The sequence below is a fragment of the Puntigrus tetrazona genome, chromosome 13 (assembly GCF_018831695.1).
Source record: "Puntigrus tetrazona isolate hp1 chromosome 13, ASM1883169v1, whole genome shotgun sequence".
NCBI classification, from domain to species: domain Eukaryota; kingdom Metazoa; phylum Chordata; class Actinopteri; order Cypriniformes; family Cyprinidae; genus Puntigrus; species Puntigrus tetrazona.
This window is the reverse complement of record NC_056711.1, coordinates 9737241-9753054: the sequence shown is the minus strand read 5'-3', so window position 1 is coordinate 9753054 and position 15814 is coordinate 9737241. Positions and strand designations below refer to the sequence as shown.

General features: G+C 38.9%; 1 long non-coding RNA gene across 9 annotated transcripts in view; it reads left to right on the top strand.

Moving 5' to 3' along the window:
- The window catches only part of LOC122356802, a 351371-nt gene that overhangs the window by 297329 nt on the left and 38228 nt on the right, over window positions 1–15814 (top strand). For 7 of the 9 annotated variants that reach the window (XR_006252388.1, XR_006252385.1, XR_006252387.1 and 4 more), the window contains 2 exons: window positions 7744–7794; window positions 9440–13903. The exons of the other annotated variants lie outside the window; for them this stretch is intronic. This is a non-coding gene — a long non-coding RNA (uncharacterized LOC122356802). Of the gene's footprint in view, window positions 1–7743; window positions 7795–9439; window positions 13904–15814 lie in introns of those variants that run through there. 9 annotated transcript variants of the gene reach the window in all.

Sequence of the window (15814 nt, the reverse complement as noted above, 5' to 3'; positions counted from 1 at the left end):
TAGGGTATCCTCACAGATTTTATTGAGGTTTAGTGTTTATTGCACACCTTTCGATTACAGCATTTGTATTGAACATAAACAAAATGTGTGTTTGTATTGTGTTATGTTTAGATAAAAAGAAAATATGCTGTCTGACACTGTCAGCGAGTGGTCAATTACTCAGCACAGAGATGGTGACTGGGAGTTTCTATGTGTGTCTATGGACACTTTTTACATCCCAGGAGTTGATTTTTAATAAAACAAAACGTTTTCTTTTAAATATTTTGAATATGTTTTAAAAGATATTTTGATTGTTATTGTTAAAAAAGATTTCCGTTTTAAATAAATGCTGTTCTTTTGAACATTCTGTCATGAAAAAAAAATTTGTTTTCACAAAAACATTAAGATGGACTGTTTTCAACACTGATAATAAGAAATATTTCTTAATATCAACATATTAGAAAAGTTATTTTATAATTTGTATAATTATTAATAATATAATTATACATATTAATAATAGTATATTAGAAATAATAAATATGAAATTATATATATATAATTATATACACACATAGTGTTTGTGTGTGTGTGTGTGTGTGTAGTGTTGTTCAACTTTTTAGCGCAATTAATTGCATCCAAAATAAATTATTTACATAATATATGTACTGTATGTGTACTGTGTATAAATTTTATGTGTATAGAGATATGCACCTATATTTTTATTACTATTTACATGTATTTACACATAGATAGATAGATTTTCTCCCACACCCAGTTATACTGCTTTATTTTTGCTCTCACACACATATATATATATATATATATATATATATATATATATATATATATATATACAGAAGGTAAGAGTGCCCAGAGTTGACACATGGGCTCACTAAGGGCTCTGAGACCTAGGGTCAACCATGTGTGAGTGTGTTCATGCATCTGTGAGTGTGTGTATGTGTGCGTATGAATGCCTTCAGGTGCAAAGTGTGTGATACGCTGTTCTCCAGCTGTAGCAGATGTAAAAGGGAAGCCCGCACAGGGGACACAGGGCCGCAGGGTCACCAGAGAAACGACCACAGCTGTGGCCCCTTCACGAACACTCAAAAACATGCACACTTTCTCAAACCTCTCAAAGATTCCAAATGTAATTTTGATACTACTTCTGACTACCAGAGTCATTTAATTCCTTGTGAGAGTTAACTGTAAATGCCCAGCACCTTTTTTCATTCCCCTTTTTGATTGATGCGACATAAATGGCTTTAATCATCAGCTGATAATATAATAATTTTGGCTGATACCCAGTAGATTATGCTTTTATCAGCCAATACTGATAATTGCCTGATATGTTGGGACTATTTTGAGAGTCTATACATCAAACGCTTTAGACGCTACTGTTTCTTTCCATCTCTCCAGCGTGACTTTTCCTTAAAGGGCCAGCTCTGGCTTATATCTGCTAGTAAACCATGGGTCAATTGCAAAGACAACAGTTAAAGTGCAGACAACATCAATAGTGAGGAGCATGTGTGCAAAACATTAGCCTTGAAATCTTAGCCCATAAATTAAATGTGTTTTACTTGGACAAAACACTGGATTCTAAAACTGGCTTTGGAAAAATACGCTAGTTTCTAGAAAAGTGCTTTTTGTCTTCTGTCACCCCCCTTTCTGTCTCCTCATGTCTTTCATTTGCATCTTTATGACCAAGAAATGATCTGAGGGGAAGACACATGGACTGGTCATAAACGGGTGTGTGTGTTTTAGCACTCAAGAAAGTGTGTGTGACGGCGACAGGGTTTGTGTGTCCCAGTAGGGTGAAAGAGGAGATTGTTTTACTTATATTCACGATTTACCTCATTTACATAGGTACGCTCATTGGCATAGCTGGGAACGCTGCTGGCCTCTGTGCCGCAAACACGGATCTATCCATCCGCTCATGCTATGTGACTGTGTAACCCAATAAGCGTAATCCTGACAATGAACTGTGCTAATCACATCTAATATGCAAATGAGATTATCTAAACTTTGGTAAACATTGGCTAGTGTTGCAAAGCGGGAGATTTTGGGGTTTTGGGGGGAAGGGGAATGTTGAGAGGCAAACACAGTAAATCACTACTCCCCTCCTGTTATTTGTTTTATTTGTTTACTAGGTTTCTAACATATAAACAGTATAAACTCATTTTAGGGATTGCGTAGCGTTAGGGGACGTGTGCGAGGTGGCCAGAGCCTCTGTGCGCCTGGACGCAAAAATGGTGGCAAAGCAATTAAATTCTCATTTAGCTGGAGCGATTAAAACAGACACAAATACAAATCATATTATGCTCATCTGGACGTGGAGGCGTATTGCGCAACAGCCTGCTGAGAGCAGAGCCTTTGCCGTTCTTATCGGAGAGATTAGTTTCATTTTGCTCTTATGCGGCTGGTTAATTTCTTCAAAGTCAAAAATACAAAAGAGGTGTGTACAGCCCATAAATGCAATAAGGGCTCAGGTGCAGGACAAAAATGGGGGAAACACAAACAAAGAAAAATAGGCAAAATGTCCGCACATTGATGTAACTGCTCCAAGAAAACTTGTTTTGACCATCAGGTTTCTTCAGCCATTAGTTATCATAGTACCACTGCATGTGTGTGATGTATACTTAAGCAGAAACACACATTTTAGACAAAATATTGTTAGGTAACTTTAGCATCGCCGGTGAAAATAGTTCCAAGAATCAGTCATCAGTGTTATGAATGATTCAGATTTAGTTATTCGTTCAGAAAATTTAATTTCTGAATGAATACATGTTTTTTAAAGGGATTGGCTGAGTGAGTGTTTCAATTACTCACACATGATCTTCTACAGTCATGTGCTTCTGCTATGTAGTATGTCACATTTTACATTTTAGCTTTTTGCAAAGGTGCTTGCAAATACACATTATTGTTAATAATTGTACTGCAGCAACACATAATATGTTTGGCCTTGAAACTGTAATATAAATCATTACTCTTTGTAATTATAATAATGAAGTTCTAGATCAGGTTATCCCAAGTTGGGGTTCATGAGGGAACTGTAGGCATGTTATGAGTCGATAAAAGGCTAAAATATATAATAAAAATCTTAACATTTTCTTAAAAATAAAACACTTCTTTTACCTGCTTGTCAAGTGACCATTAACTCAAAAGAAAGCTGTGAATATGTGGTTAAATTACTGAAACAATAGTTTAAAATTTTGAGTAAATATTTTAGGTCAGATAGGTTTGGCTGCTGAAAATGTTTGGGAGACCCAGCTATAAATTATAGCAGGCCTTAGATGCCGAACAGTCATAATTTTACATTTTGCACCCTGACAATTGCATTTGTTTTCTGTAAAAGATTTGGACAACCGATGGAAACACAATAGGCTTAAACCAAAAGTACAACACCAGTATGATTTGTGCCAAATCATTTTCAAAAACCCCCCCACAAAAAAAACTTTTAAAAATCACCTTAACAGAAAAAGACAGTGAAAGGGATGACTGCACCAGCGCTAGTCTTTCCAAGAGCTTAAGGCAGACACAGTGAGCTTTTCTCGTATATATTTTCCCCTTCCCATCTCTCTTTTACCCTCTCTCTTTCTCTACACAACACATCTGGAGGGTCCGCTGACAAGCTCTTGAACTGTTGACAATAAGTTGATGGGCTAAAGCCCCCCAATAAACATCTCTGGTGCCACCTCAGCCCAGCTGCTAGTGTTTAGAGCTGAGTTGAAAGTGGCCGAGTAGCGAGGCCTGAGTGTCATTATGTACTCTGTTTATGTCTGCATGCATGTGGCCTGGCCAGAGATTCGACACTTTTCATCACATTCTTGGGTTGCCTGTGTAGGAATCCAGTTGCAAAACACATAAAAGTAAAGAAGAGAGAATGAGCCCTCTCCCTGGAGTGGGCCGCAGAGTGAATCAAGAGGCTATTCAAAGCTGCAACAGTGTTTAATGTCCTTTGTATCGTGCTACATGTCTGTGTGTGTTTAAGATGTGTGCACAAGATAGAATGATCGCTCCATGCCTGCTGCCAAATTGTTTGGTGTAGATCTTAGATAGACAGGTAAAGAGAAAGGTTATCGGTTTATAATTAGAACTAGGTATCGTCTGCTACTACAATGTCACTTAAAAGCTCCTCTGACCACACTGACCAGAAAATAAACTAGAGGTAAATTATATGAATAAAATAAAATGTATTAATGTATGCACATTATATCATTTATACCATATCATTTGTTGTTAAATAGTGGTGTCAAATGCTTAATCGAAATTAATTGCATCCAAAATAAGTTTTTTTTTTACATAATATGTGTATGTGTACTGTATATATTTATTATGTATACAGTGTATAAATGCACACACAGTAAATATTTTGAAAATGCATATTATATTATATTGTCTTAAACCTGATGGGGATGTTTAGGGGCAGGGTTACAATTTCATATAATTTGGCAACTCATAAAATAAGTACGATTTAGCAAAACTCTTATGAATTTGTAGTAGTGAGGTTGTAAGAATTAGCCGCCTCGTAAAATATGTACGAATTGCCATGATATCTGGCTGGCATGTCATGAACCATTACAATTTAATTTCCTATGAACTTGCAAAAAAAAAACAAAAAACATTGAAATAAATGGATTCATAGCGTGGTAAAGAGTATTGTATCCGTTTCTTTTTCCCCTCTTTCTCTCTCTCTCACAAGCTTACTAATTCCCGCGATCCACCTGCTCTGAAGGCCAGTCGCTGTGGCCGAGTGTTCTGTGCTACAGATGGCGCTGGATATGGGAAGCTGGGTCATGCTGAAGGACTGACCACAGTGCTTCATCATACCGAGGGAAAGTGACCCCAAAGGTCACAGCACACACACAGGCTTAATTTTAGAGCAATTAATCTCCTCTCAAGAGAGTTTTATGTGTGAGCATGTGTGTGGGTGTGTCCTCCCGGGGTCCTGTGCTGTAGTTAGAGCCGGCCGTCAGCTGTCCGGCCAAGGTGGAGGCCCAGCCATCTTATCGTCCAGGAGAAGCTTAATATGAGGAGATTAGATGGCACGGAGGAGATTACAGCTTGGCCTTTAATGCATCGTCCTCTTACCTAACAGGAACCTGATCTAAATCCACCACGGGGCAACAAGGTCATCACTCCAACCAACATACACAAGAGGACGTATAACATACACACACATAGATACACACCAGATGATGAGTGGGTGGCAAAAAAAAAAAACTCAGATGAAACAGCAATGGAAATGAAAGAGGCGGAGCTTTCGGCGAGAGAGAGTGAAAGAGTGAGGTGGGATGGAAGAGGTGTTTCCCATATAAAAGCCTCTTCACTGGTTTGGAAAATTAGCTGGGCCCTGTGGTCTACTGGAGCCTTTTATTTATTGATGTAAAGAAAGATAACCACGCCACCTTCCGTATTCGCTCCATTTGCATGAGCGAGGGAAGATTAGGAGTGAAAATCAAACCAAATAAATAAATCCCTCTTTTTCCCTCTCTTCACCTCCCCTTCCCTTCCCAGACACACACTCATCCCTCTGCCATAATAAACACTTTTCAAAAAGTCGCAACAAAGTTTATTTTTCAGACAATCACTGCCAGACTATCCAGTGGATGTATGCTATATTAATCTCGAAGCTCAAAGAACTTTGTTTATTGGCTGCAAAGGTTGGAAAGTAAAAGCTGCCCAACTTCACCATCAAATTAAACTGGTATAAACAACCATGCAGTAAATGCACGCTTGTATATGTGAGCGGTGTACAGTATTTGAGGATAGCAGTGTTTTAGCAGCTTAACATCTTCTGCAGAAGTTTGAAAGTCACGTATCCATTCACGAGTCTCACGGTGATGTCTAAATGCGGTCCGGTCTCACAGAGGTTCAAAACAGGGAGTCGAATCGGTTTTGCTTGCTCTGAATGCCAGTTTGAATAAAAGTGCTAAATCCAACATCTAATGTCCCTTCATCATATTGGTTTCACTTTCTCCTGAGCAGGAAAGTAATACATTTTTTAGGAGCTACTGAATGCCCTTTAAATTCCGATTTAATTTTGAATCGGAATTAAGGTAGAAAACAGGATGCAGAATTGCAATTTCAATTTGAATAAAAGGAAATAGAAATTTAAATTGAATTTTAAATACATTCTTCTTGCCAGAGTTAACATTATGCATATACTCTCATATAGTGGTTGTTTACTAAGATCTCTGCCCTCCAGGAAGTATAACTGTCCCGAGCCTGCAGATCAAGTGTGTGATGAGTGTGTTTATCGTTGAACAGCCATGTATGTTCAGTTTTTTTAAAAACCCCCCATCTCTGGGTTGTACATGAGCATGAATTTCAATCAAATTAGTCCCACCCCACAGAAGGTTGACATGGAATTTGAATCGGAATGACAGGAATTTAACAATTTTTTAAATTCCTCCAAATTCCAGTGCTTTTTAAGTTTTTTAACTTTACAATCGCTTTGTCAACAATGTTTACAGTGTTTGCAAACTTTCGTTTTTTAGTTAAAAAAACTTTTAATGTTAATTTATTTTTATAATATTCTATTTTATTTCAGTATAATGGTGTAATATATAATGCATTATATAATAATAATAATAATAATAAGAAGAAGAAGAAGAATATAGTTTATATTTAATAATAACCTATAATTACCTTTAGTTTGATTTATTTCAGCTGTAGATTAAGTCATTAAAGTACTTAAATTTTTTCAAATACATTAATTTTAATACTTTAGTACTTATTTAATTTCCTAGAGCAGCTTTTGTCAATTACATTTTTTTTATATTTTCTTACATTTAATTAAAATCCAAATAGGAAAAAATATTTAATTACTATTAATTTTAGAAAAGGTACGTTTGCAAAGACACCTTAAACATTGGTGACAAAGCTACTGTAGTTTAAAAACTTAAAATATAGGGCATTTTAAAGGACACACAGCATATATATTTTTTATTTATTTTAAAATTGCAATTTGTTATATTCCTGTCATTCCGATTAAAATTCCATGTCCGCCTCCTGTGGGGTGTGGCTAATTTGATTGAAATTCACGCTCATGAATTCTTTAATTTTGTACAACCCTTACGTGGACACCCAGAGAAGGGGGGCTTAAAAAATGAGGCCACTGATGCTTACATCCACCCATACATGGTAAACACACTCATCACACACTTGATCTGCAGGCTAGGGACAGAGTTATATTGCCTGGAGGGCAGAGATGTTCGCAAACAGCCACGGTACAGACAGGAGAGGCTCAGAGTGAGTGTGTGTGTGTGTGTCGGGAAGCAAGAGTACACTGCTCCTCCTCCAGGACTCCTCAACGGGGCAGAAAATGGGCATGTGCTTGTGGTCCAGTGAAGCCCAGCCTGAGCTCAGCTCTTGCACCGCTGCCCCACTCTGCCTCCAGATGTGGCCTTAGTGGCTTTTTCTCGTGTGGATTGAAATCAGCATTATGTCTTTGCACAGTGTCCTCTTCTCTTTTCTCCTCTCCGTTCTCCTTTGCTGTCCTCTCTTCATTGTTCATGCAGCTCATCCGGCTAATGAACCAGTACAAGCACAAAGTGCATTTTATGAGAGAGAAAGCCAAATATTCACAGGGGACATAAAACCCCACATAACAACAGCACAGATGGAGCAGAAGCACATGACAGACAGGCCCCATTCAGGAAAAAAAAGAAAAAAGTATGAGGACTGTCTATATCAAACGGACTCTTTTTCTACCCACTATTGCTGTCTCTTTTTGTCTTCTCTTGTCCACCTGTGTCCCAGCAGCAATTAAGGACCCTGGTGGATCCAATCAAGAAATCACACGAATGGCTGAATGTGAGTTTATGTTCAAAACTCTGGATATCTACTTATGCATGTATGTTTGTGTGTAATTGAGAGTAAATTAGGAGAAACACTGAGAATATGTTTTAAATCCTAAGTTTGATTTGAGGTAGAAAACAGGAATCAGAATGTAGAATTAAGGGCATCATTCCAAGTAATTTATGACTCTAATTTTAACTGGAAAAGAAAAGAAAACACATTTTGAATGTTGGTTAAAAAAAATGCCTGGATGTTTTAGCTTTTTATGTTCAGACACACAATATTTGAATGTAGTTAATGCTTAAAATGTTATAGAATTTTTGTTTGTCTATATATTTTATCATAATACATAATTTTTTGTGGGCAAGGGTGAAAGAATACTTAATTTCCCCAAATGCATTACATATATTGAATTTATTTATTTATTTAAAGTAACATTTTTATTTGATGGTAATTAGTTGTTGTTTTTCTGCTTTGTTTTAAGAAATCTTTTATGCTCACCAAATGTTACGTTTATATGATCAAAGGCCATTCATTTTGTGGAACATTGTTACAATTTTAAGTGTTTTCTGTTTGAAATGTAATTTAATGTCATTTATTCCTGTGATGGCAAAGCTGTCATTCAGCAGCCATTACTCCAGTCTTCAGTGTCACATGATCATTCTAATTTGCCGATTTGGTGCTCAAAAACTTTTAACTTTGACATTTGTTGAACTGGTTTTATTAATGATTACAAAAAGAACAATTTCCATTTAAAATATAACATTTTGTAACAATGCAGAACTCTTTTGATCAATTTAATTTCATCCTTAGAATAAAGTAATCTTACTGACACAATACCTTTGAACGGTAGTGTATATGTAGGTCAGCTTAGTATAGTAAGGACAGCTCATACCCTATAAGAGAGAAAGGGAGTAATAAAAAAAAGAAAGGCAAAAAAGAGAACACTCCTGTATAACTAACTCACTCTCTCCAATATCTGTGTGCATTTTAAGCATGTCTCAGTTCAGTTTAATTCAGTTGTATGTTCTGATTGTTATGATTTTGTACTTAACATCACTGCTGCTTGTTTTTTCCATCACATTTTATCTTCTCAAGTGGGTTTATTTCCTGCGGAGTAGACCTTAGTGCTGCACTGTACACTCACAAAGAAACAAAGAGCGATATCTCATAAAAAAATAACAGAATTACAGCCTGAATGAACACACACATACATAAATATGAGCCACACACACATTCTCTCCCTGGGTTTGCACTCACGCAGGGCCTTTATGGAAAGACATGAGTAAAACCGAATCAATACAGGGGGCCGTACTGATGAAGAATGAATCTGAAAGTGATTATATCTGTAAACAGTGATCAATATGGAAGCCGTTGCGCAGGTGCGGGATAAAACCAGCCTCTATAAATTCTCCATCACTTTACTCTGAGCTCAATAGCATCAGCATTTTCGACAATATGTTTTACCATCATTGTCACAGACTGGAAGCTGTTCTCTCCTTTTATGTTTGAGGGATGCGTAGTTGCTAAAAGCAGACCGTTGTTTATATGCTTTGCATGATCAGTTGTTCTCTGGTAAATGGTCATCGTCTGACTGCTCGTCTCTATCTCTCCTCCGTTTCTCTCTCGAACTGTCTGCGGTGCTGTGATTCGGGTGAAGATGGTGGACTTGTGACAGATCAGGGCATTCAGGCTGGTGACATTCCTCCTGGCGAGCAGATCCATCCTGGGCCGGGGGTGAAAAATGCAGCGCCGCGCTGCTGCTCAGCTGCAGATGAATGGAGCTATCTGTCTTGTCACGAGGGGTCGGCGGGAGAGGTTACAGCCCAACTGTACCTGGTCTCCGGTGCTGACGCCTGCACACCGCTTCCCTTTACAAGAGAAGAAACAGAAAAACAGAAGAGAGGGAGAGAGAGAGAAACAAATCCTGCCCCATCAAGCACTTCTTCAGACCCTCCAGAGCCCATCTCACTTCCCATCATCCCGCGGTCCTGCTGCCCTGAGCGCAGGCTTTGACACATCTATATGTTTTTCCTTCTGACCTTTCAACGTCCTTTCTGTCAGCGCCTGTAAACCATAAGCTGATGTATGAGGGCAATTTTTAGCGGTGCCACTTGTATCTGAGTGATTGCGCACACTTTACATTTGGGGGGCCTGCCACCCTGCCACCTCCTCAACATCTCTTTATTTGCTTTGCTTGAGATTGAGGCAGAGAAACTGAGGGGAAGGAATGAAAAGAGTGGATGGGGAGGGGGCGGTGGAGCCCATTCTCAACAACCTCTGGGCAACAGGCCTGCACTTTATCAGTCCGGCACGCCGAGCCCTCGGGCCATGCCTGACCAATCACACCTTGGAAACACGTACTTCAACAAACACCAACATCAGTGAGACTGACTCCTGTATAAAGGGTGTTTCAATGGAATACTGACTTTCACTGGAATACTGATCTCGCATATTAATGTCTATTCCAAATACCTGCGATTTCAAAGAGGCGACGTAAGATATTCATTGTGAATGAAAGAAAGACGGAAAGTAGGAAATAAGAAAAGAAAGAAAGAAAGAAAGAAAGAGAGAGAGCAGGATATGCTGTTAACATTGTTATAAATTGTGTTTAATAAATAATTAAACTTTAACTGATAAAGTTTAAAATATAAATATAAACTTATTTTATTACAACTGGATGCCAAAGGAATGTTTCTTATTTGAATTTATTTGAACTTTTACTTTCATTTAAATGTATACTAAAATACCCAAAGCTTTGTAAGAATAGTTTATACATATATATGCATATATACTGTATATATACAGACATAGTTATACACAAATAAAGCAGCACAATTGCTAAAAGCTTTTTAATATAAATAAAAATATTATTAAAAACTAGTACCCCAATGATACTAAAATGACACTGACATAATCACAATAAAAAGTCAGCTGAGCAAACAACATGACTATAATTGTCTTTAATAAAAATCAGTCTATAATAAAAAGACACTATTTTTCTCATAAATTATTTAAGTAATTATATATGTATTTTAAAGAGAGTTATATTTGTGGATTAAAAACCTGCTCAAATCTGATTGAATGGTATTTTGTACTGCATTTCTTTTGTGTTAGCATTGGTCCGTAACACAGTAGCTTTATCTAATATGCTTTGCCATTTCTCTCAGTGATGTTCTAATTCTTATGTGTCTACAATCTCCCAGCAGTGTCAACCATAATCCAAAGAATAAATGGTGCTGTTCATGTCCTGTGGTAGATGCTGCAGAAAACTTGTGTGCACAAGCATCACAGCGTCCCATTATCCTCAGTGTTCGCCACTGTGAACACTTTCTGGTGACATATGTTTACTGTCACATCCTGAACACTTGGGTCAGCTGCCTCTCTACTCTTCTCATCACAAACTCTGACAGCCTAACAAAGCAGTCATTAGACAGCCTCTCAGACACGACTAGCACACCCCCTTTGCTTTAGGGAAAACTAGCATATTAAAATAAGAAGCAGAGAGGACTTAGCATCCGCACAAAACAAACACACAAAACAAAACCTCCCTCATCTCTTTCAGATTTTCTTTCTTTCTTCCTTTCTTTCCCTCCCCGGGTTCTTGGTCTACCATATTTATAATTTAGCATTATGACATTTTAATTTGTGCAGCTTGAAAATAGCACTGTCAGTGGTATAAATATGGAGTACCACTCCTGTGAGAAAAGCCTTTATACTTTAGTAGGTTAAAACTAATACAAACAAAACTGGAATTATTAATTATAAAAAATGAGTGAGAGAGAGAGAGAGAGAGAGAGAGAAAGAGAGAAAGGCAAAATCCCCACATTTCAATATCATTTGCATTTCGATTTCAAGTCCGGATTTTCAGCAACTTGACTGTTTTCCCTCCTCTTGCGTTCTCTCTAATATCTTGCAGGATCAAAGGCTTTCATTAGGTTTAACTCCTCCAAGCATTGTTTGCCTCCCAGGACTACAACAAAGTTCCCTCGGTGTGCCAGATTCAGAAGAATAAAGAATTAGTTATTCCTGGACTAATTTGACATCAAACAGTGGAGAGGAAGATAAAAGTGACAGTGGTGACCGGGGAAGATTGGCCATATGTTTCTACAGGCCCCCAGGGCAGTCAAACTCGCACTCTCACACCTAGAAAACACACCTTTTAAGATACAGATGATGGCTAATAATAGTAAAAAAACAATAATAATAATATTAATAATAATGATTGTTTTGCACACGTGAGGAGAATTTGTGTCGCACTTTGTCTGGTTGTGTTTGAAAAAGGATATCTAGAGACTTCCTGTTAGATTTTTGAATGTTGCATAGAGATTTGTGTGCTGCATTTTGCAAAAAGTGTTTTATTAAATTGAAAACTAAGTGAAAGGTTGAGAATTTTGAAGATTTGCTGTGTTCCGCTGATTGATTGCTAGGTTTTTGAAATTGTGTGACAAAGATTTTGTATGCAAGTAGTTAAAAAAAATTTTATGTTTAATATTAATTGTTGTAGTAGTTGTAGCAGTAGTAGTAATCATCATCTCAGCATTTAGCAGCCATATTTTCAGTCAAAGAAGTATCTCACACTTACAGTTTATTTTCATCCTTTTTAATATTAAATTCCTGCCATCTCCCAGAGAGTAATGAATTAAGATATCTTATATGTCCAGGATATACTGTGGATATCTCTGTGGAATCGCACCTTTATTACAGCTGGCTGGATGAAATCTTCATTCAGCTCCCTTCATTCACTTAGCTGCCATTCTTACAGTCCTATAAAATAATTATATCCTAGAATTACAGGTTTTTAATCTAAGGCATATGCAATTACTCATAGAGATAAGTTGTCTTAATATGATCTGTCTGCTTTGAATAACTCGGTTTATGCGTTTTATCCTGCTGACGTGTGTGTGTAAGGCCTTAGCTAAAGGAAGTAAAGCACTCGATCACAGAGGTGTGTGTCCTGAGTATAGTTTTTTTGGACCCAGGTCTCCTTTAAACTCACCTCAGCCTTTACCTCCCCCTGAGCAAAACACACACAGCTCCTTGCATTAAGTGTATACGCACAGACACACGTACACAGGTTTGTGTATGATCCTAGGTCAAACCTTGCCTGGACTACAGTCAATCATAACATTTCTCTCTCTGAAAAAAAAAAGCATTTCATCTCAATCATTCAGAAGTGAAGTGTGCAGATTATTATTTTCTATACCTCGTAAGATGACTGATCGTGGAGAAAAAGCTGAATGAGAAATAATTACCTGAATTCTCATAGTGTAATTTTCTGTAATCGTCAATAATACGAGATCTCAAGAGAGCCCTATTGCTAGGCTAGACTAAATAATTGTGATTTGATTTCAATGTCACTTCCTGTAGATATAGATCTTTCTCTTTAAGAGCCGGGTACCTGACAAAAAGCTTAAAGCTTAATTTGCATAATGAAGTTTGACAGGAAAATGATTTAATTACAGAATTTTTGAACTGCTTCCCTCAATCTCCCTCGCTCTCATTCATAATCAGATTTATACACACACATACACAAACAATTAACAGATGGTATCACAGACAAAATTGTAAACGTACTCCTGTTAACCTCTACCAACCTTTCTGCTGTTCTAAAGCTGCCACTGTATATTTATATTTTTCCCATGTCATTTTTTTTTGATGCTGGATTTCTGTGTATGCAGGATACAAAATTAACTGTCACTAGCTCCAAATGCCAGAACATTGGCTATGGGTGAGCAAATAAACATAGGAACTGCAAAATTGCATGGTTTAAACTCAACTGTGACAATGATAGTCTGAATGTTGTTGATGGAAGTTATGCAAGTTACAAATCTTTTGCATTTTCTAACCATTTTAGAAGACAAATTACCATAAGATTTTGCTTTAAAAATAAACATTTCATGCAAAATATCTTATTTTATACTTATATGTGAATAACAAAAAATGGAAAATTCAATCCATTTTCATTTGCAGGTGTGGCCAAAACTGTGTATATTGTGAGCGTAGACTGAAAACTCTAAGATGGAGATCAAAAGAGTTGGAGAAAAGAAACAAGGAGCAAACGGGGTGAGTGGAGGTGTGGAGGGGTGTAGAGGGGAGGGCACGGGGGCAGAGCAGTCATCAGATGAGGAAGATGACGGGCCACATCCCCACGAGCTGCCAGATGGCACAGGATCAAAACCTCCAGAGGGGAGTAACAAACACAAATATTTGTTTGCAGGCTGTTCTGAAACACACACGCATGCAGACGAGCATACAAAAAAACACACACGTGCGCAGGCAGAGACAAAAGCCACATTTCCCTTGCGTCTCGCAACAAAGCCGTCTATCTATCTACCACAGTATCTTCAGACCTCTGTTGTAGCCCACAGCCCGGTTTTGTTTATCAATCTTATAGTCACATTTTCCTCTCCATCTGTATATCACTTCTTTACGATGTTTAGCATGACCCCCACCTAACCTTAATTCCCTTACGTATTCAAATTGTGTGTAAAAATAAGTCTCGAACATATAAAACGAGTTACGGTTACCCTATTTCCTATACAGTTCACCTCTCAAGGCCGTATGAGTCACTTTGGCAGTCGAAAGTATTACTCTGTTTCGCTCATTTGCATATTCAAAGTTCAGCTGGCGGGATTGGTCATTCCCACAGAGACCTGGTCTGACTGATGCTCCTGCCCCTAAACTTGGCTGCGCATAAGAATAACATCTATGAATATGAATCGGGTCGATTTTGTTTGTGTCTCATCAGCACAGGCGGCCCCTGGTTCAACGACCCTGCATCTTCAAGGGTGCAGATTCGATGATTTCCTCTTTCCTGCAGAAACCTGTCCTGGGCCTGTGATAAGTTGGACAGAAATTCATGGGAGATTACCAGACGGGCCTGCCAAGCGCCCCGTAATAGATACGCTTCGGCTCTAAATCCTAAAAGGCCCCGCTACATCTGTCAAGCACGCCCTGAGAAGCCTCCCCCAGTTCAGATGTTATCGCCACTACGCCTGCATCAAAAGATTTAGTGTCCACCCTGGAGGATGGTTATGTAGCACAGTTTGCAGGGCAACACAACAAGTCGGCCAGACCTGGGGGAGAGCGGCAAAGGAGGAGTAGAAAAAGAGGGTGGGTTGAAGAGGAAAGATAACCTAGAGATAGCGCACAAAAAGGGCTGCTGGAGGAAACAGGGAGGCAGGATAAGAGGAAAAACGGTGGCGGCATACAGTACGTACTCCCCCCTTCGCCCTCATCTGTCCAACTGCCTCCTTTCCTCCAGGAGAGAGAGAAGCCGGGTCCACTAGACCAGCGAGAGACATAAAACAGCAGAATAGAGGTAGTGCGAGAGTGGAAGAGAGAGATAAGGAGAAGAAAAAGGGAGGAATAGAGACAGAGAGATAACAGAGTTTGCCTCTGTGTGAGTCTGTAAGTGCCAGATAGAGCGGGCGATAGTGTGTGTGTATGTGTGTGAGCGTGTGTGAGATGGCAGCTCTCTTTCCCCCCTTTTCTTGGACTCTAGCTCGACTTTAATCTGTAGCCTTACCAGATCATTACAGGGCTACTAGGCCTCTGGGAGCTCGGGGAAAAAACTGACACGAGCTGTCTTCTCCTCTCCCCAGCACTGCTTCATCTGGGCTCTATTAAAAAATTTAAAGAGCCTCCAGCAGGTTCTTAGCCCTGAAAATGGACAGTATCCAAGGAAGAGCGCGAGAGGGAGCTGAGCCGGGGGGCTCGAGAGTCAGGCTGGGGCCTGAGCGAGCGTGAGCCCAGACAGCTGCACCCCAGACCGGGGGAAGGCCCAACGCGGCTCTCGCTCGGCCCGTCTGCTCCGCACCGCCATAAGAAAACATGATTATATTATTATTTCAGGGCCTGCTCCTCGGCGCACGGACGGAGGGGAAGGGGAGGGGGTTGAACGGCGAGGCATTTAGGGGATTAGGATACGCACCATCCCCACGGGTCAGCTGCTAATCAGAACCCTCACGAGATTTCACCAAGATTTTCTCCTTATGAATAATTTCACCAAAGGCAGAGAAAACGGGCACAT